General features: G+C 43.7%; 1 long non-coding RNA gene across 1 annotated transcript in view; it reads right to left on the bottom strand.

The window, feature by feature from the left end:
• Positions 1-8,571: 8,571 nt before the first annotated feature.
• The window catches only part of LOC144673479 (uncharacterized), a 33,528-nt gene continuing 17,491 nt past the window's right edge, over positions 8,572-24,608 (bottom strand). The window contains exon 2 of the long non-coding RNA XR_013574317.1: positions 8,572-8,884. This is a non-coding gene — a long non-coding RNA (uncharacterized LOC144673479). The remainder of the gene's footprint in view (positions 8,885-24,608) is intronic.

Genomic DNA, 24,608 nt, shown 5'->3' with positions numbered 1-24,608 from the left:
TGCTTCTCAATCAATTTCTCCATCTGCAGTCATTTCGTTCTACATTAATACATCTATTTCTAATAATCCCCACATATCCAAATGTTCATTCTTCAACTCAGCCTTCAATTGCTCCATTTCTCTCTTTTTAACAAATCTGCTTCTCTCTATCCAACAAATACTCAGTTTCTTCTAGTTATTTAAATACTGCACATTGCCAGCTTCTCTGCATTCGCCGAAACTTCAATTTCTCCATCTGCTTCAACTGATGCAAACCTGACTCCTTTGCGTATAGCATTATATCAATTTCTAACAATTGATCAAATTCCAGCATTTTGCCTATCTGCAGATATATCTCATTCCCCACATTTGGAAAATCTCCCATTTCCATGAAATTCGCTGCTTGTACATTCGGCGCTTTTACTGACAGCACAAGTTTCTCCATTTCAATGAATTTCTCTCTCTCCAGCAATGTTGATCTACATTACTTTCTCTATTTCTAAGAATCCACACATTTCTAAATGTTCATTGTGCTCCATTTCTCTCTTTTCAACAAACCTGTTTACTGAATCAAATAAGTACTCAGATTCTTGCAAGTAATCAAATTCTGCACATTTCCAAATTCTCTGCCTTGACCACTTCATCAATTTCTCCAGATCCTTCAATTTGAGGGAAGCTGGTTCTTTTGTACTTATGATAGTATCAATTTCTAGTCATTGATCGGATTCTTGCATGTTCTCTACCTGCTGATATTTCTCATTCCCATATTTGTAAAATCTCCCATTTCCATGAAATTCGTTTCCTGTAGTTTCTACTCTTTGTCTGAATGTAGACATCCCTCCATTTCCAATAACACCGCTATCACTATTAATTTCTACTGCCAATCCACGTAAATTTCTCCATATCAAACAATCTGCTCAATTCCAACTACCTCGCATTAACCTGAAACACTTATTCTCAATTTCTCCCTTTATCAACAAAACTAGTTCTCTGTATTAATCAAATTCACAATATCCTGCAATTTGTTAGATTCAGCACATTTGCAGGTTTACCTCACTGAGCACAAGTTCAATTTCTCCGTATCCTTCAATTGAAGCAAACCTGGCTCTCTGCATCTTTCAAACTGTCGATTTCTAGCAATTGAAGTAGTTCAAGCATTTTCTCCACCTGCAGATATATGTCATTCCCAATACTTGTAAAATCTCCCATTTCCATGAAATTCGCTGTTTGTATCATCTGCGCTTTCACTGACTGGACAGGTTTCTGCGTCTCAATCAATTTCTCCATTGCAGTAATTTCGATCTACATTAATACATCTATTTCTAACAATCCCCACATATCCAAAGGTTCATTGTTCAACTCAGCCTTCAATTGCTCCATTTCTCTCTTTATAAAAAATCTGCTTCTTTGTATCCATCAAGTATTCAGTTTATTGCTGTTATTTAAATACTGCATATTGCCAGCTTCTCTGCATTCGCCGAAACTTCAACTTCTCCATCTGCTTCAAATGCGGCAAACCTGACTCCTTTGCATATTCCATTATATCAATTTCTAACAAATGATCAAATTCCAGCATTTTGCCTATCTGCACATATATCTCATTCCCCACATTTGGAAAATCCCCCATTTCTATGAAATTCACTGCTTGTAGCTTCTGCGCTTTCACTGATACCACAAGTTTCTCCATTTCAACGAATTTCTCCCTCTCCAGTAGTGTCGATCTTCATTAATATCCCTATTGCTAAGAATCTACACATTTCTAATTGATCATTGTGCTTCATTTCTCTCCTTTCAACAAACCTGTTTACTGCATCCAGCAGGTTTCTTGTAAGTATTCAAATTCTGGACATTTCCAGATTCTCTAGTGTGATCACTTGATCAATTTCTCCAGATCCTTCGATTTGAGGGAACCTGGCTCTTTTGTATTTAGGATGATATCAATTTCTAATAATTGATCAGATTCTTGCATGTTCTCTATCTGCTGATGTTTATCACTCCCATATTTGTAAAATCTCCTACTTCCATGAAATTTCGTTGCTTGTAGCTTCTGCTCTTTCTATGAATGTACACATCCCTCCATTTCCAATAATCTCGCTATCACTATTAATTTCTACTGCCAATCCACTTAAATTTCTCCATATCAAACATTCGGCTAATTTCCAGCTACCTCACATTAACCTGAAACACTTATTGCTCAATTTCTCCCTTTATCAGCAAAACTAGTTCTCTGTATTAATCAACTTCACAATATTTTGCAATTTGTTAGATTCAGCACATTTGCAGGTTCAATTTCTCTATATCCTTCAATTTAAGCAAACCAGGCTCTCTGCATCTTTCAAACTGTCGATGTCTAGCAATTGAACAAATTCAATCATTTTCTTCACCTGCAGGTATATCTCAATCCCAATATTTGTAAAATCTCCCATTTCCATGAAATTCGATGTTTGTATCATCTGCCCTTTCACTGACTGGACAGGTTTCTGCTTCTCAATCAATTTCTCCATCTGCAGTCATTCGACATACATTAATACATCTATTTCTAACCATCCCCACATATCCAAAGGTTCATTGTTCAACTGAGCCTTCAACTGCACCATTTCTCTCATTTTAACAAATCTGCTTCTCTCTATCCAACATGTATTTAGTTTCTTGCTCTTATGTAATTCTGCACATGGATAGCTTTGCTGCGTTCGCCTAAACTTCAATTTCTCCATCTGCTTCAACTGATGCAAACCTGACTCCTTTGCATATAGCATTATATCAATTTCTAACAATTGATCAAATTCCAGCATTTTGCCTATCTGCAGATATATCTCATTCCTCACATTTCTAAAATCTCCCATTTACATGAAATTCACTGCTTGTACATTCTGCGCTTTCATGGACAGCACAAGTTTCTCCATTTCAATGAATTTCTCTCTCTCCAGTAATGTTGATCTACATTACTATCTCTATTTCTAAGATTCCACACATTTCTAAATGTTCATTGTGCTCCATTTCTCTCTTTTCAACAAACCTGTTTACTGAATGCAAGAAGTACACAGATTCTTGTAAGTAATCAAATTCTGCACATTTCCAGATTCTCTGCGTTGACCACTTCACCAATTTCTCCAGATCCTTCAATTTGAGGGAATCTGGCTCTTTTGTATATATGATAGTATCTATTTCTAGTCATCGATCAGATTCTTGCATGTTCTCTATCTGCTGATATTTCTCATTCCCATATTTGGAAAATCTTCCATTTCCATGAAGTTCGTTGCCTGTAGCTTCTACTCTTTGTCTGAATGTAGACATCCCTCCATTTCCAATAACCCTGCTATCACTATTAATTTCTACTGCCGATCCACATAAATTTCTCCATATCAACCAATCGGCTCATTTCCAGCTACCTCGCATTAACCTGAAGCACTTAATTCTCAATTTCTCCCTTTATCAGCAAAACTAGCTCTCTGTATTAATCAAATTCTCAATATCCTGCAATTTGTGAGATTCAGCACATTTGCAGGTTTACCTCATTCCCCACAAGTTCAATTTCTCCGTATCCTTCAATTTAAGCAAACCTGGCTCTCTGCATCTTTCAAACTGTTGATGTCTAGCAATTGAACAAATTCAATCATTTTCTCCATCTGCAGGTATATCTCCATCCCAATATTTGTAAAATCTCCCATTTCCATGTAATTCACTGTTTGTATCATCTGCCCTTTCACTGAGTGGACAGGTTTCTGCTTCTCAATCAATTTCTCCATCTGCAGTCATTCGATATACATTAATACATTTATTTCTAACCATCCCCACATATGCAAATGTTCATTGTTGAACTGAGCCTTCAATTGCACCATTTCTCTCATTTTAACAAATCTGCTTCTCTCTATCCAACATGTATTTAGTTTCTTGCTGTTGTATAAATTCTGCACATTTCTCTCCATTCGCCGAAACTTCAATTTCTCCATCTGCTTCAACTGGTGCAAACCTGACTCCTTTGCATATAGCATTATATCAATTTCTTACAATTAATCAAATTCCAGCATTCTGCCTATCTACAGATGTATCTCATTCCCCACATTTGTAAAATCTCCCATTTCCATGAAATGCACTGCTTCTAGCTTCTGCGCTTTCACTGACAGCACAAGTTTTTCCATTTGAATGAATTTCCCTCTCTCCAGTAATGTCGATCTACATTAACATCTCAATATCTAAGAATCCACACATTTCTAAAAGTTCATTGTGATCCACTTCTCTTTTCAACAAACCTGTTTACTGTATCCAACAAGTACACATTTTCTTCCAATTAATCAAATTCCGGATATTTCCAGATTCTCTGCATTGACCACTTCATCAATTTCTCCAGATACTTCAATTTGAGGGAACATGGCTCTTTTGTATTTAGGATGATATCAATTTCTAGTAATTGATCAGATTCTTGCATGTTCTCTATCTGCTGATATTTCTCATTCTCATATTTGTAAAATCTCCCATTCCCATGAAATTCATTGCTTGTAGCTTCTACTCCTTGTCTGGATGTAGACATCCCTCCATTTCCAATAATCCCGCTATCACTATTAATTTCTACTGCCAATCCACATAAATTTCTCCATATCAAACAATCAGCTCATTTCCAGCTACCTCGCATTAAGCAGAAACACTTATTTCTCAATTTCTCCCTTTATCAGCAAGACTAGTTCGTTGTATTAATCAACTTCTCAATATCCTGCAATTTGTTAGATTCAGCACATTTGCAGGTTTACCACTTTCACCACAAGTTCAATTTCTCCATATCTTTCAATTTAAGCAAACCTGGCTCTCTGCATCTTTCAAACTGTCGATTTCTAGCCATTGAACAAATTCAAGCATTTTCTCTATCTGCAGGTATATCTCATTCCCAATATTTGTAAAATCTCCCATTTCCATGAAATTCGCTGTTTGTATCATCTGCGCTTTCATTGACTGGACAGGTTTCTGCTTCTCAATCAATTTGTCCCTCTGCAGTAATTTCTACCTTCGATCTACATTAATACATCAATTTCTAACTATCACCACATATCCAACTGTTCATTGTTCAACTCAGCCTTCAATTTCTCCATTTTACTCTTTTTAACAAATCCGCTTCTCTCTATCCAACAAGTACTCGGTTTCTTGCAGTTGTTTAAATTCTGCACATTTCTTTGCATTTGCTGAAACTTCAATTTCTCCATCTGCTTCAGCTGGTGCAAACTTGATTCCTTTGCATATAGCATTATCTCAATTTCTAACAATTTATCAAATTCCAGCATTTTGCCTATCTGCAGATATATCTCATTCCCCACATTTGGAAAATCTCCCATTTCTATGAAATTCACTGCTTGTAGCTTCTGCGCTTTCACTGACAGAACAGGTATCTCCATTTCAATGAATTTCTCCCTCTCCAGTCATGTCCATCTTCATTAATATCCATATTTCTAAGAATCCACACATTTCTAAATGTTCATTGTGCTCCATTTCTCTCTTTTCAACAAACCTGTTTACTGTATCCAACAAGTTTCTTGCAATTAATCAAATTCCAGACATTTCCAGATTCTCTGCAGTGATCACTTCATCAATTTCTCCAGATCCTTCGATTTGAGGGAACCTGGCTCTTTGGTATTTAGGATGGTATCAATTTCTAGTAATTGATCAGATTCTTGCATGTTCTCTACCTGCTGATATTTCTCATTCCCATATTTGTAAAATCTCCCATTTCTATGAAATTCACTGCTTGTAGCTTCTGCGCTTTCACTGACAGCACAAGTTTCTCCATTTCAATGAATTTCTCCTTCTCCAGTAATATCTCTATTTCTAAGAATCCACACATTTCTAAATGTTAATTGTGCTCAATTTGTCTCTTTTCAACAAACCTGTTTACTGTATCCAACAAGTACTCAGTTTCTTGCAAGTAATCAAATTCTGCACATTTCCAGATTCTCTGCGTTGACCACTTGATCAATTTCTCCAGATCCTTCCATTTGAGGGAACCTGGCTTTTTTGTATTTAGGATAGTATCAATTTCTAGTGATTGATCAGATTCTTGCATGTTCTCAATCTGCTGATATTTCTCATTCCCATAGTTGTAAAATCTCTCATTTCCATGAAATTCCTTGCTTGTAGCTTCTGCTCTTGCTCTGAATGTAGACATCCCTCCATTTCCAATAATCTCGCTATCACTATTAATTTCCACTGCGAATCCACATAAATTTCTCCATATCAAACAATCGGCTCATTTCCAGCTACCTCGCATTAACCTGAAACACTTATTTCTCAATTTCTCCCTTTATCAGCAAAACTAGTTCTCTGTATTAATCAAATTCTCAATATCCTGCAATTTGTTAGATTCAGCACATTTGCAGGTTTACCACATTCACCACAAGTTCAATTTCTCCATATCCTTCAATTTAAGCAAACCTGGCACTCTGCAACTTTCAAACTGTCGATTTCGAGCAATTGAACAAATTCAAGCATTTTCTCTATCTGCTGTTATATCTCATTCACAATATTTGTAAAATCTCTCATTTCCATGAAATTCACTGTTTGTATCATCTGCGCTTTCACTGACTGAACAGGTTTCTGCTTCTCAATCAATTTCTCCAACTGCAGTAAATTCTACCTTCGATCTACATTAATACATCTATTTCTAACAATCACCACATATCTAAATGTTTATTGTTCAACTCAGCCTTCAATTGCTCAATTTATCTCTTTTTAACCAATCTGCTGCTCTCTATCCATCAAGTATTCAGTTTCTTGCTGTTATTTAAATTCTGCACAATGCCAGCTTCTCTGCATTCACCGAAACTTCAATTTCTCCATCTGCTTCAACTGATGCAATCCTGACTCCTTTGTATTTGGCATTATATCAATTTCTAACAATTGATCAAATTCCAGCATTTTGCCTATCTGCAGATATATCTCATTCCCCACATTTGGAAAAGCTCCCATTTCTATGAAATTCACTGCTTGTAGCTTCTGCGCTTTCACTGACAGCACAAGTTTCTCCATTTCAATGAATTTCTCCCTCTCCAGTAATATAAATATGGTGCCGTTTTGTCTTGGGTGGTGTCAAGCTTCTTGAGTGTTCTGGGAGCTACACTCAGCCAGGCAAGTGGGGAATATTCCATCACACTCTTGACTTGTGCCTTGTAGATGGTGGACAGGCTTTGCGAGAGTCAGGAGTTGTTATTCATCACATGGTTCCTAGCCTCTGACCTGCTCTTGTAGCCACAGTATTTATATGGCTAGTCCAGTTCAGCTTCTGGTCATTGGTAACCCCCAGAATGTTGATAGTGGAGGATTCAGTGATGGTAATGCTGTTGAATGTCAAGGAGCGATGGTTGGATTCTCTCTTGTTGGAGATGGTCATTTCCTGACACTTGTTTCGCGTGAATGTTTCTTGCCACATGTCAGCCCAAGGCTGGATATTGTCCACGTATTGCTGCATTTGGACATGGACTGCTTCAGTATCTGAGCTGTTGCAAATGGTGCTGTACATTGTGCAATCATCAGCAAACATCCTCACTTCTGACCTTATGATGGAAAGAAGGTAATTGAAGCAGCTGAAGATGGTTGGGCCTAGGGCACTACCCTGAGGAACTCCTGCAGTAATGTCCTGGAGCTCAGGTGACTGACTTCCAACAACCACAACCTTTGTACTCGGTATGACTCCAATCAGTGGAGAGATTTCCCTCCGATTCCCATTGACTCCAGTTTTGGTTGAGCTCCTTGATGCCACACTGTCAAATGCTGCCTTGATGTTAAGGGCAGTCAATCTCACCTCACCTCACCTCGGGAGTTCAGCTCTTTTGTCCATGTTTGAACCAAGGCTGTAATGAGTTCAGGAGCTGAGTGGCCCTGGCGGACTCCAAACCGGGCATCTGTGAGCAGGTTATTGCTAAGCATGTGCCACTTGATAGCAATGTTAATGACCCCTTCCATTACTTTACTGATAATGAAGAGTAGTTGATGGATGGCTGGTTTGGATTAGTCCTTTTTATTGTGAACAGGACATACCTGGGCAATTTTCCACAAAGCCGGGTAGGTGCCAGTGTTGTAGCTATACTGGAACAGCTTGGCTAGGGGAGCGGCAAGTTCTGCAGCACAAGTCTTCAGTACTATTGCCGGAATATTATTAGGGCCCATAGCCTTTGCAGTATCCAGTGCCTTCAGCCATTTCTTGATATCATGTCGAGTGAATTGAATTGCTGAAGACTGGCATCTGTGATGCTGGGGACCTCCAGAGGAGGCCAAGATCATCCACTCGGCACTTCTGGCTGAAGAGTGTGGCAAATGCCTCAGCCTCATCTTTTGTACTGATGTGCTGGGCTCCCCCATGATTGAGGATGGGGATATTTGTGAAGCCTCCTCCTCCAGTGAATCAATGAAAATGTTTATATTGTTCAGTAATTTTAACTTCAGGTTACTACAGCTGTGTATAAAAACATTTATTGTTCTGGCCTAATGCACCAATTTTAATTTCAGGTTTTCTTAAAATTACAACGTACAAGTAAACATAAAATATCACATCAGTGAGAAAACATACATGTGAAAACCAGAAAAATCACAAAAAGTAGACAAATAGGCCAGAAGTTGTCTGTTGACAAATGCTTTTATTTGTTAAAACAGTCTTGTAAAGTCTTCTTCACATATAAAAATGATCTGTGAAGTTTTGGAAAATAAGTCCATTATCTGAGTCAGCTTGCTCTCGTAAAATTAACATTGAGGTACTTTATACAGCTACTATTGGTAAACATAGATGTACTCAGGTTTTTTTTTCATGACTACAACTCAGAAAATCTGTGTTCGCTGAGAAGACTGTTTCTTGGCAAAAAGGATTGACAAGAACCATTCCAGTGTCTACATAATTGCCATTCAGAGGGGATTGAGGTTCGGATAGATGGTCCTGAAAAATAAGAACAAGGATTTCCCTATGCGTTATTCCAAACTATGCCAGCCTTTAAATATTGTAATATTTGGTCGTGTGCATAACAATTTTCCCCATTCTACACAGACAAGAATTATATTTCTGATAAATTCTATGACCTCCTCAATAATTCATACAATTACATTTTATAAAGTATGGAAATGGACCATTCAGTCCAACCAGTCCATGCTGGTGTTATTGCTGCACTTGAATCCCCTTCCATCCTTCTTCATCTAACTTACTCAGCATGAACCACTATTCCCCTGTCCTTTATAGCCTCTCCTTAAACACTACTCACCTCAACAACTTCCTGGGCAGAATTTTTTGTCCCGCGGGCAGGTGTGTGCCCAACCAAAACAAGAGTAAAATCGTGCACGATGACGTTGACAGAGCACCCCAACATCAACACGCGCTCCTGCGAACTTTCAGTTGGGGGCGTGCGCGGGTGCCGGAGCGGCACCCATCATTAATTAACAGGCCACTTCAGACCCTTAATAATGCAATCGTCTGAGATTTTTCATTGCCCATGCAATTTTTTGCTCATCGCACAGGTAAAACAGGCAGGCGGCCAGCCAAAACCTCAAACCTCATCCAAGGACGGGATTAAAAGGGTCAGTTTGCGGCTGGTTGCTTATTGGTACTTGGCAGCTTCATTCAGGGCTTCATTCTTAGCATTTCCAAGCTTCATTTCAGGACTGTCTGCCAGGCCCCCAGAGGATTCAGGCTGTGTAGACCCTTTCAGATATCAAACAGCCTTCCTTTGCCCTGGTAATGGAGATTGTGGTCTCTGCTGGAGGCACCTCCTCTGAGGAGGAAGAGAGGGGCAGAAGGGAGAGGAGGCCAGGTGTCCCAATGCAGCTTCCAGGGGAGCGACCTATAGGAGGAGAGGAGCAAGCACAAGGGGCGCAGGGCCAGCAAGAAGTCCAAGGCCAAGGGGCCACAGAAGATGCCACTATCCCGCTACCAGGGTTTACAGGCGGCGATGCAGCTACCTCAATATGTCTGAGGTGCAGTGCCAAAGGAGGCTCCGCCTCTCAAGGGAGACAGTGACCTCCATCTGTCAGATGATCAGCTCTGACTGTGTGGGCGGGCACCCCATTCCAGTGGCTCTGAAGGTCAACTTCTATGTCTCCAGCTCTTTCCAGGGTTCAGTGGAGGATCTGTGTGGAGTCTCCCAATCAGCTGTCCACAGTTGCATCAAACAGGAGCTCTATTCAGGTGGGTCCTGACCTTTATTCTTCACTGTATGGACAAGGCCAGCCAGGCTGATTGAAACAGAGGGTTTGTAGCGATTGCTGGGTTCCTCCACATCCAGGGTGCATTCAACTGTACACATGTGGCCATCAAGGCACCAGCGGGTCAGCTGGGTGCCTTCGTCAACAGGAAGAGATTCCACTCCATGATAGTGTGTGACCACAGGATGCAGATTTTACAAGCCTGTGCAAAGTACCCTGGCAGCTCCCACGACGCGTACATCCTCAGACACTCCCAGGTGCCGAGGCTCTTCAGTGTTCCAGCCCGACTGGATGGGTGGCTGCCAGGTGACAAGGGCTATCCATTGAAGAGATGGCTCATGACGCCTCTCCACCACCCAAGAACAGAGGCAGAGAAGTGTTACAATATGGGTCATGCCTCCACAAGGGTAGTGGTAGAGAGGGCCATGGGTCTTCTCAAGATGCACTTCCGATGCCTAGGCCATTCAAGGGGTGCACTACAATACCCCCCAGAGCGGGTGTCACTAATAGTGGTTGCATGCTCCGCTTTCCACAATCTGGCACTGGCAAGGGGGGACCCACTGGAGGAAGAGGATCTTGACACAGCTGTACAGGCCACAGAGGATGAATCCAGTAGTGGGTCAGAAGAGGAGCCCGGTGAGGAGAATGCTGAGGGCATGGAGGCTGACCTCGGTAACCTACAGGGTGGCAGGGATACCAGGGACACCTTGATCCAACGCTCTTTCAGCTAGGTTACCAACGATCATCTTCAAGCGCATGCCAGGACTGCCTCCTTCATCCCGGATGTCTGAAAGGACCCTTTCACTTAAACACAAAGAACACTCAGTTGTGCAACGTATGTCCAGCATTACATACTGTCGCACCCTTCACCAATAAAATAAAAAGTTGAAGCATATTCAGGCCATGATGAAAAAACAAAATTTATATCATTTTGACAAATACAGACTATTTACATCAACTTCTCTGGTCTAAAGTCCCAAACCAGTATACGTTAATTGAACATAAATGAACATAAAATTGCTCATGGCCTGTCCCTCTTGTGCTCATGGTGCCTTTAACCTATGCTTGTGAGTGCTCCATCTAGGTGCTCCCCCCTCGCTGGCACCGGCATTGGAGACAGCTGACCCTGCTGTCCTGTTGGCCTTTGAATCTATGGAATTCATTGCCACAGAAGGCTGTGGAGGCCAGGTCATTGAGCGTATTTAAGACCGAGATAGATATGTTCTTGATTGGTAAGGGGATCAAAGGTTATGGGGCGAAGGCGGGAGAATGGGGTTGAGAAACTTATCAGCCATGATTGAATGGCAGAGCAGACTCGATGAGCCAAATGGCCTAATTTCTGCTCCTATGTCTTATGGTCTTATGGTCTTAAGACCTTGATGACCTTGGCAGTCGTCCTCTGGCCCATGGAGCCTGTGCTGGTCAACGCAGTGGTCACGCTCTGCATGGACTCCTCCATCATGGAGACCATGGCATACATACCCTCATGGATCTCCCGCACATCTCACTGGACATCCAGTATCTGCCGCCTAATGGACGACTTCAGAGGCTCATCATCAGCCTTTGACTGAGCATTGTCCTGATCCTCATCAGTCCTCCAACTGCTGGTGTGTTGGGCACTCTATGCCTCCGCCTGCACATCAAGCGAGTGTGAAGTGCCCTCACCAATGTGCACCGAAATACTAGCCATTGATCTCACCGCCACTGAGGCAGTGATATCTGCACAGGTGCCTGCTTCAGAGAACGGGTGTGACGCAAGTAACAAGGACGCCCGGCGGTCCTCTGGTGTCAGGGATGGATCTTCGGATGAGATGAGAGTCTGCAGATCGGATGCCTGCTGGCAAACCTAAAAGAGAGAACAAGGACATGTCATTAGTTAAAGTCATCACACTGTCACTGTGATGAGACAATGGAGATCTGCATCACAGTGCCATCGACTTTCAATGATCAAAGGGGTCTCCAGGTTCGAGGCTCACTTCAACGAGGGGACTACTAATGGTTGCACAATCCGCATGTCTCACCTGTGTGCGCTACACTCTTACCTTCATCTGGCACCCCAGCCTCTCCACACCCAGAGAGCATGCTGGTTCTCCAGCTCCAGGGCATCTTGCTCGAACCAGAAGAGCTGCAGCAGGTTGGATAGGCCTCCGACTGTACGTGCTTGGTTATGGCTTGTCTTCTCCTAAAAGGACAGAAGAACATTCATTAGTCCACTCTCTACCTGCCGCGCCATTGCAGCCTAGCCAACCCCAGCTGAGCAGCACCTGGCAGGGCACACGTGAGTCGTGGCCCTTGAGCCGCAAGGCACTCAGTCCAAGCAGCCAGGGCTAACCCCCTTGGCCAGCCCTGGCACCATTGGCAGTTGGCACTCAGACCCTAACACCGCTGAGAGCCATGGGGGGACGGCCACACTTTTAACAATTCTGCACACTGACCCATGCTAACATGGTGCTCACCCTTCCTGAGTGCAGCAGGTCATTGAAGTGCTTCCAGCATTGCACCCATGTGCGTTGCACCACATCATGGCTGCTCACCTGGGCTGCCACCTCTTTCCATTCCCTCTTGGTGAGGTGTGGTGGCCTCCTCCTCCCATCTCTGGGGACAAGGGTAACAGCCACTTCCTCCAGCAGGACCGTGAGGCACTCATCAGAAAAGCAAGTGCCCACCTGACCTGCCCTCCCATTTGGTATTTGAGTGCATCATCAGAACAGCAGCCAGACACCCTTCCCTGGCAGCCTTTCTGGGCCTTCTTTATACCGGCTGCTGGGTCACCATTGGACCCCGTGGCAAACATGGCCCCGATCCCGCTTGGCCCTTCCTGGCCAGTGACGAGCCGCTTTTCAAGCTGGTCGGGCCTAAATTGGCCAGCCAGCGTGAAATCACAGTCGGGACCCGATCGCGGGCAGCGGTTGGTTTCACAGCCGTTCCTGGGCCCACCCACTGCGCACACCCAACGAGGGCAAAATCCAGCCCCCTGTGTTTGAGAGAAATATAGCAAAGTTGCACATTCTCACCACTCTGGGTAAAGAAATTTCTTTTGAATTCCTTTTCAGATTTCTTAATGACTATCTTACACTGATGGCCTCTAGTTTTGCTCTTCCGCAACAGGAGGAAACACTTTGTGTCTACTCTACTAAAATGCTTCCTACAAAGAACTCCAGGTCAGACATTTAGCCTTCTCATCTCAAAAGAAAAGACCCATCTATTCATATCATCCTGATAGGTAGAACCTCATAAATCTTCTATCATCCTTGTAAGTTTTTTGCACATTCTCCAGTGCCTCTATATCAGTTTTATAATAAGTTAATGGGATGGTCAAATGTGGTTTAACTAAGATTCAATACAAGTTTAACATAACTTACACACCTTTCAATTCTATCCATCCATAAATAAACTCTAGTGCTTTGTGTGGCCTTATGGGCAGAATTTTACAGTCCTCAGCAACAGAGATGCAGGCGCAGGATGGGGCTTGGGGGTGGGGGGGAGGGGGTGGTGGTGGTGTTGCAATTCACCTGGACCCTGGTACAGAAGTTTATTTGCTTGGAATTTGGCTACTTTATCTAATATTTCTTCTCATTTTATTTTAAATGCACTTATATAATTTCTAATCTCATCTTCTGATGTATGTGCACCTGATATATCTTCCAGGTAAATACTGAAGAAAAGTAATTCACTAAAGCTTTTGCCATTTCACTGTTGCTGCCTGTGATTTTAATCTGTTGATAATTTACTATCCCTACTATCATCATGACTTTCCTTTTTTTTAATCCCTTCCCATTGAAGGTGGGCGCAGGTAATGTTTTCACCCATTTGTTAGTCCATTAGTCTAATTATCTTCAAACAATATGTCTCAAAAACGAATGGATGGATTTCAACAAAGGTACACAGATAGGGTTCAGCCAAGGAAGGACTGATTAGTTTTTGCTGAAGATGTAGACCCAGATTCACATTTTGGATTTTTTTTAAAGGATCCATTAACATTGGGAGATAAGGTACATTGACTTTTTTTTAGAATGTTGTGGGTTGTTTTATTTAGAATATTGTTGATTGTTTTAGAATGTTGTGGATTAGGCAATCCTGTGGTGGAATTCATCACAGCTGTTAAAATGTGAGCAGAGTTTTCAGAGCAGTCGTTGGATGCAGATTAGCCTGATGATAAGATGGAAAGTTCAAATAGTCATTTGGTAGTAAAGAACTTGAGTATTATTAAAAAAAAGACATGTCTAGGCTTTTTGTCTTGTACTCAATACGATCGGGCAGTCTTTGGGACATGCGGCCTACATCACACTGGCACTGAAATTCATATACCACATTACTCATTTGTGTGATAGGCAGAACACCTTTTTGACTTGACGGCAGCATCCTCTTAGTGGCGAATACCATTCATGTTGCTATTGCAGAGTAGCAGCGTGAAACAGCTAGCTTTGCCTGTTGCTCAAATTTTTGAGATACCTTGCCCTTCCAGGGTAATCTGAGGTAGACTGGGCACTGTTCAGGGCTGAAAGTAACGGCCTTCGGCCCGTTCATGAGTTTGCGTCATATACAGCACAAAATGATCTGATCAGGGCAGCCATTATCCTGCAGGATGCCTTTGATGTGCCCTATTTCAGTATCAAGTTTGCATAGTGAGCAAATGGCTTGGGCCCTATTTACAAGATTGCTGAAAAGACCAATCTTATAGCGTGTGGAACTGTAAGAATTCCAACGTATATATTGACCAGTGAAAGTAGGCTTGCATGATAGAGTAGAAAGTAGACCATGATAGAGAACCTCCTGGCAGATTTCTCAACTAGTACTTCAAGGAAGGGGAGTTCATTTGACTGCTCCATTTCATAGGTGAATTTGAGAGCAGGATGGAGCCCATTAAGGAAATTATTACATGCAGATGTGGATTAAATATAGCAAATGTATCATACACATATTGGAAATATGCAAGTGGTAGGAGGTCAGGTGTCATTCCATCGAAGAAACGCTTCTCATGGTACCCAACAAAGAGGTTTGTGAGAGCTGGGCCTAGAGGGGATCCCATGGCAAAACCGTCTATTTGGGCATATATGGTGTAATTAAAACTGAACTCAACTGCGCACGTTGCTGAGTTAATAAGTTGAATAAATACTGATTCACGCAATGATATAGTGCTGCAGCGCAAATATCTATGGCTTCCTGAAGTGGATCATTGGTGAATGGGCTAGCAATGTCAAATGAGCACATGGACACAGCAGTGCTATTGATATGGAAGTCCTGTGTGGCCTTCACAAATGTGAAGGAATCCCTCATTGTGTATGTGGAAAACTTGGTCAAAACTGGTTGTAACAATTCACACAACCATTTGGTCAATTCATTTTGTGCGGAACTGGTCATAGATAAGATAGGACGTTTAATTACATCGCTTGTGTGTGTCTTGGGCAGCCTATAAATGCGTGGATGCAGTAGGCCGTGAGGGCAAGCCCTGTCATATATAGGTAGCTCACTGCTCTTACACAAGCCCAGCATGCGTTTTCTTTGCTTACTTTCGAGTAAGGCTTGTCTGATCATGTTGAGCGGCATAATGGATACGAATTTGGGCCTGTCATTTAGAGTGTATTTTGTCTAGCATGTGTATGTGAGCCATACTGTGAGCCTGACTGATAACCTTAAATTGGTTTTCAGTGTAATTCTTAGCACAATTAGGATTGTTTAGCAAGTGTTGTCCAATCAAGGAATCACATCTAATGTTAGAAACTAAGGGCTGACACTAATTGCGGTAGTGGGTGGGTAAAATGACTCAGACATTTACAGCACAGAAGGAGGCCATTCAGCCCATCATGTCCATGCCAGTCAACAAAGATATGACTGCACTAATCCCATTTTCCAGCGCTTGGCCCATAGCCCTGGAGGCTATGGCAATTCAAGCGAATATCTAAATACTTCTTAAATGTTACGAGAGTTTCTGACTCAACCTCCCGTTGGGGCAGTGAGTTCCAGACTCCCACCACCCTCTGGGTGAAAAAATTTCTCCTCAACTCTCCACTTATCCTTCTACCTCTTACCTTAAATCTATGCCCCCTGGTTATTGACCCCTCTACTAATAGATGGAAAAAGTACCTCCCTATCCACCTTATTTATGCCCCTCATAATCTTATACACCTCTATCAGGTCCCCTCTCAATCTTCATTGCTCCAAGGAAAACAACCCCAGCCTATCCAATCTTTCCTCATAGCTCAGACCCTCCAGCCCAGGCACATCCTGGTAAATCTCCTCTGCACCCTCTCCACTGCAAGCACATCCTTCCTATAATTTGGTGACCAGAATTGCATGCAGTACTCCAGTTGTGGCCTAACCAGCATTTTATACAGTTCCAGCATAACTTCCGTGCTCTTGTATTCTGTGTCACAGCTAATAAAGGCAAGTATCCCATGTAACAGAAAATGCTGGAAAAACCCAGCAGGTCTGATAGCATCTATGGAGAGAAAGACAGAGTTAATGTTTCTTCAGAGCTAAAGAGAAGTAAAAATGTGATGAAATTTATATTGTTTAAGGGGGTGTGGAGCAGGTGAAGCTGGATAGAAGGTCAGTGATAGGTGGAGGCTAAGGATAGATGACAAAAATGTCATAAACACCCTAGTGGGGGTGGGGTGAGGGGAGGGGACAGTGGTGGGGAAATCTGTCTACATAACTGTTCCTCAATCTCCCGCCGGCAATTGGGAGGCCTAAAGTAAACCCCCAACATTGTGACTGAACCCATCCTGTTCCGGAGCTCTATCCATATTGCCTCACTGCATGAGCCCTCCGAGGTGTCCTCCTGTCGTACAGCTGTGATATTCTCCTTAACCAGCAGTGCAACTCCCCCACCTTTTCTACATCCCTCTCTATCCTGCCTGAAACATCTAAATCCTGGAACGTTTATCTGCCAATCCTGTCCATCCTTCAACCAAGTCTCTGTAATAGCAATAACATCATAGTCCCAAGTACTAATCCAAGCTCTAAGCTCATCTGCCTTGCCTGTTATACTTCTCGCATTGAAATAAATGCACTTCAGACCCCCAGTCCCGCTGTGTTCAGTAATTTCTCCCTGCCTGCTCTTCCTATTAGACCTAATGGCCATATTCACTAGTTCCCACTCATTTATTTCACCTGCTGACCTATTGCTCTGGTTCCCATCCTCCTACCCTACTAGTTTAAACCCTCTCGAGTGACACTAGCAAACCTCACAGCCAGGATATTGGTGCCCCTCCAGTTTAGATGCAACCCGTCCTTCTTGTACAGGTCCCATCTGCCCCAGAAGAGATCCCACTGATCCAGATATCGGAAACCCTCCCTCCTGCACCATCTTCCTATTTCTAGCCTCACTGGCACATGGCACAGGGAGTAATCCTGAGATTACAACCCTAGAGGTCCTGTTTTTTTAACTTTCTGTCTAACTCCCTGAACTCCCGCTGCAGGACCTCATCACTCTTCCTGCCTATATCGTTAGTACCAATGTGTACCACGACCCCTGGCTGTTCTCCCTCCCCCTTCAGAATGTCCCGTACCCGATCAGAGACAACCTGGACCCTGGCACCAGGGAGGCAACATACCATCCTGGTATCTCTTTCATGACCACAGAAGTGCCTATCTGAGCCCCTGACTATAGAGTCCCCTATGACAACTGCTCTTGTGTGCTTTGACCCCCCTGCTGAATAACAGATCCAGCCATGGTGCCACTGCTCTGGCTACTGCTGTTGTTTTCCCCTGATAGGCCATCCCCCCCAACAGTATCCAAAATGGTATACCTGTTAGAGAGGGGGACAGCCACAGAGGATTTCTGCACTGACCGCCTGCCCCTTCTAGCGGTCACCCATCTGTCTATACCTTGGGTGTGACCACATCTGCAAAACTCCTGTCAATGACGCTTTCCGCCACCTGTATGCTCCTAAGTGCATCCAACTGCTGCTCCAACCAATCCATGCGGTCCATGAGGAGCTGCAATTGGGTACACTTCCTGCAGATGTAGTTATCCGGGACACTTGAAGCGTCACAGATTTCCCACATCCCACAGGTGAAGCACTTCACCCCAGCAACTGCCATTTCTAGAACTATTTAATAAATTAATTTAAATCTAATAACTGCTTATTGACTCCTTATTAACTATACGTTCCCTAGGGCTAGATTTCTACTATAAATGCCAAATTCTAAGAACAGTAATCCCCTGCTTCCGGTCTAGATACCCTCTACTTATTAATTAAGTGATTAATTTATTTGGTTTAATTAGTTTAACAATGTTTTAGTTTCAAATTCAGTGTAGATTCCCTACCAGCCAATCAGGCCACAGATTTACCGTGACGCCACTTTTAATTTTTTTTAAGACCCAAGGTCCACCCTCCGACTCTGCTCCCTGGAACTAGGCCGCGAATCCCTGAAGTAAGGTTTTTATACTCACTGCTCTGGAACTCCACCCTCCGACTCTGCTCCCTGGAACTAGGCCGTGAATCCCCGAGGTAAGGTTTTTATACTCACCGCTCTGGAACTCCGCCCTCCGACTCTGCTCCCTACGAGTTCCTTCGTAGCTATACTTTTCTAACCCTGGCAATGTTCTTGTAAACCTCCTCTGCACTCTCTCCAGAGCTATTACATCCTTCCTGTAATGTGGTGACCAGAACTGCACACAATACTCCAGTTGTGGCCTCACCAGTGTTTTATACAATTCCAACATTATATCTTTACTTTTATATTCTATACCTCTGCCAATGAAGGAGACCATTCCATATGCCTTCTTTACAACCTTGTCTACTTGAAGTGCTGCCTTCAGGGACCTGTGTACTTGTACGTATTTGATAATACTACTGATTTTTAAGGTTTGTCGTTGGTTTGAAGTAATGTTAATGGATTTTATTTTTAACCACTTTTTAAATAATTCAGCTTGAATTTCTGCTAGTTGGAACGTTTGCAGAATGGCAGCTGCTGCTTCTGAGAAACTATGTTTAATGGATTTAGGACTTTAAGTTGCCTAAGGGTCTGGGTTCAGCAGCTGTATGTTGTCTTAATTTTATTCTGGGCAATTATCAGCTTTGAAGAAATGGCTGAAAGGTAACTTACTTAGGATGACACTATCTTTAAACAAAACCCATGCATTGATTTAAAAGCAAAAAACTGCGGATGCTGGAAATCCAAAACAAAAATAAAAATACCTGGAAAAACTCAGCAGGTCTAGCAGCATCTGCAGAGAGGAACACAGTTAACGTTTCGAGTCCATATGACTCTTCAACAGAACTAAGTAAAAATAGAAAAGAGGTGAAATATAAGCTGGTTTAAGTGGTGGGGGGGTGGGGGGGGGTAGAGCTGGATAGAGGGCCAGTGATTTAATTGATTAACCACATCTGTAGGGTAGAACAGTTGTATTCAAGGGAAACGTATCTTTCTGTTTTGATATTATTGCAAGAAGTGCTATTAACATTTGTTAATGGCTTTAGTATCTGTGGGACTTAGGTTAAAATGTGTTTACGATAGGTGCATCATTGACAAGAGGATGTGACATTGTTTATAACTGCTCTGTATCTAAAGGAAATGTGTCATTTATTCACAATGGAATGTAAACTCTGGAGGCCCAAGGAACAAGGGATGGACAACTCTAGTTACAGAGGTAGGGTGGCACCAGATGACCTGCACCCTAAGCCAATGAAAGAGGTGAATTGGTCTGTTTCCAAATAAGGGATTCTGGAATAATGAGAAGTGGGGAAAAAAGTTGGAAAATCAGAGTTTTGTTGACAAGGTTTTACCATGGCTTCGGTGGTATGATTCTTCTGGGACACAGTTCAATGTCCCTTCAGAGACAGAAGAAGAGAAAGATATTCCTAGGAATCCTAGGAATGTAAGGGATAAGAGACTTCCATGCTGTCTTCACTGTTTTTTAAGTATATATAAAAATTTGCTTACTAAATTCTACTTGATTCATAAATACTAGCTATCCATACCTTGTTAGGTCAGGCAAAACTGAAGCCCCCAGTGTTAGAAATGAAGAATTTGGAACTTAAAGATTTTGATTAGAAGGGTTTTATACTTCAAAACCCTAAAATCTTACACCACCTACCTTCTGGTGGTAAGAGGGGTGTTATCTCGCATTGAAAGGGAGTAGGAGCACCAGGTTGCCTCTTCTGGGGGCTCTTCTCAGGGCACTCCGAGGGTGAGCAGCTGCTCCTCAGTTTGGATACTACAAAGGCTATGGGCCCTGACAACATTCTGGCAATGGTAACTTTTGCTCTATAACTAGCTGTGCCCCCTCGCCAAACTGTTCCAGTACAGTTACAACATTGTCATCTACCTGGCAATGTGGAAAATTGCCCAGATATGTCCTATCCACAAAAAGCAGATCAAATCTAACCTGGCCAATTACCGCCCCAACAGCCTACTCTTGATGATCAGCAAAGTGATGAAAGGGGTAATCCACAGTGCTATCAAGTGGCACTTACTCAGCAATACCCTGCTCACAGTTTGGGTTCTGCCAGGGCCGCTCAGCTCTCCTGACCTCACTACAGTCTTGCTCCAAACATGGACAAAAAAGCTGAACTCCAGAGGTGAGGCGCGAGTGTCTGCCCTTGACATCGAGGCAGCATTCAACTGAGTGTGGCATCTTAGCAAAACTGGAGACAATGGAAAACAGGGGGAAAATCCTCCTCTGGTTGGAGTCATACCTAGCACATAGTTGTTGGAGGTCAATCATCTCAGTTCCAGGGCACTGTAGGAATTCCTCAGGGTAGTGCCCTAGGCCCAACCATCTTCAGCTGCTTCAGTGGCCTTCCTTCCATCATAAGGTCAGAAGTGGGGATATTCGCTGATGACTGCACAATGTTTAGCACCATTCATGACTTCTCTGATACTGAAGTAGTCCATGCCCAAATGCAGCAAGACCTGGACAATATCTAGGCTTGGGCTGACAAGTGGCACACATTCAGTGCAGATGTCCCATCACCAACAAGAGAGAATCTAATCATCGTCCCTTGACATTCAATGGCATTACCATCACTGAATTATCCACTATTAACACCCTGGGGGTCACCATTGACCAGAAGCTGAACTGAACTAGCTATATAAATACTGTGGCTACAAGAGCAGGTCAGAGGTTAGGAATCCTGCGGTAAGTAACCCACCTCCTGACTCCTCAAAGCCTGTCCACCATCTACAAGGCACAAGTCAGGAGTGTGATGGAATACCCTCCGCTTGCCTAGATGAGTGCAGCTCCCACAACATTCAAGAAGCTTGACATCATCCAGGATAAAGCAGTCCGCTTCACTGGCATCCCTTTCACAAACATTCACTCTCTCCACTACTGACGCACAGTAGCAGCAGTGTGTACCATCTACAAGATGAACTACAGGAACTCACGAAGGCTCCTTAGACAGCACTTTCCAAACCCACGACCACTACCATCTAGAAGGACAAGGGCAGCAGACACTTGGGAACACCATCACCTGGAAAATCCTCCCCAAGCCACTCACTATCCTGACTTGGAAATATTTCACTGTTCCTTTATTGTCACTGGGTCAAAATCCTGGAATTCCCTCCATAATAGCACTGCGGGTGTACCTACACCACATGGGCTGCAGTGGTTCAAGAAGGCAGCTCAAACCACCTTCTCAAGGGAAATTAGGGATGGACAATAAATGCTGGCCTAGTTAGTGATGCCAACATCCCATGAATGAATTTTTAAAAATGCCTGGGGAAGGGGGAGTAGAGTGTCCTAGAGGGCGGGGTCAGTGCTGACAATGGTAGAGTCTTGCGGGCTTAACTGGTACTGGTCAGAGGAGGGAACAGTCACAGTGAGAGGGGGGAGTGCAATGTGGTAGGGTGGCAGGTCCAGGGTGATAGCCTGGGGTAGGTGAAGGTTTCATGGGGTTTGAAGGGGGGAGATGGACCATACAGGTGGCTTTGACATAGGAGCGGTCAGGGTGGGCATGGGGACAGTAACAGATGTTGGCTCTGAAGGGAGCTTGATGGTAATAGGGTCCAGGGTAACCATGGAAAGTTCGAAGGTAACAGAGGGGAGAGGAATGCTGATATTGGCTAAGTCAAGGGTGTTGGGGGAAGTTGATGGATGACAGACAGGGGCGGGTAGAATGTGGTGGAACGAGCTTTAAAGATGTCGCACACCATTTTCCTACTCTGACCGTGAGCAAACCTTTAGTCAGTAAGTGCAATCCCTCGAAGTGAGAAGAGGGTCTTTTTGAGTAAGTGGAGTTTAAGGTCAGCCCAAGTGGCCAACTAAAGGGACACCCAAATAATTGAGGCTACTGGATGTCAACCATCCTCTATGGTGTTCTTCTCTCTATGATGAAGCTCACACGACAGAAGGTTTGTTTCCCAACTCATGGGTCTGATAACATCGAGATCCCAGTATGGTGTGGATCTGCCATTCATTCTGTGCCGTTTGCTATTGGTGGCAGTCAGAGGCAGGGGTGAAGGGAGGGAGGGAGGGAGGTGGATGCCTCCAAGGGGCCCAGCTGGTGAACAGCGGCCAACTTGCGACTCCAAGCCTCCATCCTCCTGGGTGAATGGTCATGCCTGACAGGGTTCATGTGGTTAGCCTTTCCATGCGGCCAAGGCAATGTCTCTGTACACAGTCTCAAGGATAGTGCAGAAAGTGGAATAGTGTCAGAGGGAGGCTTCTGACACATCACTCTCATCACCCTGGTCAAAGAGCAATGTCTCCATGCACAGTCATGTAGGAACAGGAGAAACACCCATCTCTGATCCTCCAGGATGTCCTTCACCTGGAAGGGGTGGGGTGGGGATGCCATGCCTGGAGAGAGGCCAGGCAAAGGGTTTAGAACTGCCCTGTTCGCTTTGAGATAGAGGGAAACCTGTAAAGGACATGCTCACTGAATTTATCACTTCAATGCATTCACAGATCCACTGAGGCAGCAATGATGCAGGCTGCAGGCAACCTTGCTTGGTAATGGCCCTCATCCAGGTGAGGAGAAGGAGGGCCCATCGCAGATTGGCACAGGACCATGAGCAGCAACTTCCTGAGCAACGAGAGGCAGCAGGGCCTCAAGAAAGTCAAGATGTTGAGGAACAGGGTCCACGGCAACAGCCAGAAAAGAATTCCACTCTTTGAACGTGCAGCTCACATGTGATCACAGAAGGCAAATCCTGAATAAACATGGTTACATGGTTCCCAGGGACCTCTCACATATACATTCTGGCCTGCTCCCCGGTGCCACAGGTTTTCAAAGGACCTCGGTGATTGAAGGGCTGGCTCCTCGGGAACAAGGGATACCCCCAGAAGACGTGGCTAATGACGCCGGTTTGCTGTCCACAGATGCTGCTGAGGAAAGCTACAATGGACCACCTGCCTCCCTCAGGTCCATGACTGAGCAGGCGATAGGCCTCCTAAGGATGTGGTTCAAGTGTCTGGACCATTCAGGTGGGCCTCTCCAATACTCACCAGTGTGTGTCCTGGATCATCATTGTCTGCTGCGCCCTGTACAACCTCTTGACTGAGGGAGACATGGAGAGGCGAGATGTTTCATCCAACGAGGAGGACGGTGAAGGGATGGAGCTGGCGAGGGGTAGGATGTCACCAAGCCACATGCAAAGTCCATAGCAGGGATACGATGCGGCAGACAGGCCCGTGCCAATTTGATAGTTCCCAGATTCCAGGCAGAGTAAGCTGCCGACACATTTGTTTAACTTCTTAGTTTTCTATCCTCTTCTGGCTGGAACGCTCCAGCACAGTTTTGGTTACAGACATTAATTTTCTCTAATGTACCTTGACTTATGATAACTGAACTAAATTGTACTAGTTAACATCTGTCCTGCTGGTGGTTTGATCCCTTGCATACGCCAAACTGTGCTAATATGCAGAGCCCTGGTACTAAATGCACGCATTAGAACTTGCGCAGCACTCCATTCTCCTATGACGTTGGGCACCTGTAAGTACAATTATGATTTCACCCATGCCTTCACAAAGTCCATACACATGGCAACTTGGAAGCATGATCAAATCAAACCTCAGCAGGGATGCACTCATGTCACCCTGACGCCTGCTCCCACAGTGGGGCTGACCTGGCAGTCAGCTCTGTCAGGCAGAACCAGATAGATGGGTATCTGCACTAGTGTGTCCTTCACCTTTACTCCATGAGGTCTAAAATACTCAGACGGATATCAAGGACAACTGATTTAGCCATTCACTATTGGGTCCTGCTCTTGTCTGCAAAAGCTGTTCGCTATTCACGGGTCATGCTGGAATGCAAAGATAACACCCAGTTTATTTTCTCTACTGCAACTCTCTTAAACCAATCCCTGCAACTCCTTGACCATCACCTCCAATATCAAGGCAAGGATTTCCTTATCACAACATTGAGACCATCCGATGAGCTGCCTTTGCCACTTCCCTTAAGTTCTTAAATATTCATCCACGTCACTTTTAAAAGTATTTATGAATTTTACCTTAACAACCATCTGCATAAAATAATTTTTCTTCACCTCTCCATTTGTTTTTTTTTTAATGATCT

This window comes from Cetorhinus maximus, chromosome 3 (assembly GCF_964194155.1).
Source record: "Cetorhinus maximus chromosome 3, sCetMax3.hap1.1, whole genome shotgun sequence".
Classification (NCBI taxonomy): Eukaryota; Metazoa; Chordata; class Chondrichthyes; order Lamniformes; family Cetorhinidae; genus Cetorhinus; species Cetorhinus maximus.
The sequence above is the reverse complement of the archived record's forward strand: the minus strand, read 5'-3'. Positions and strand labels throughout refer to the sequence as shown.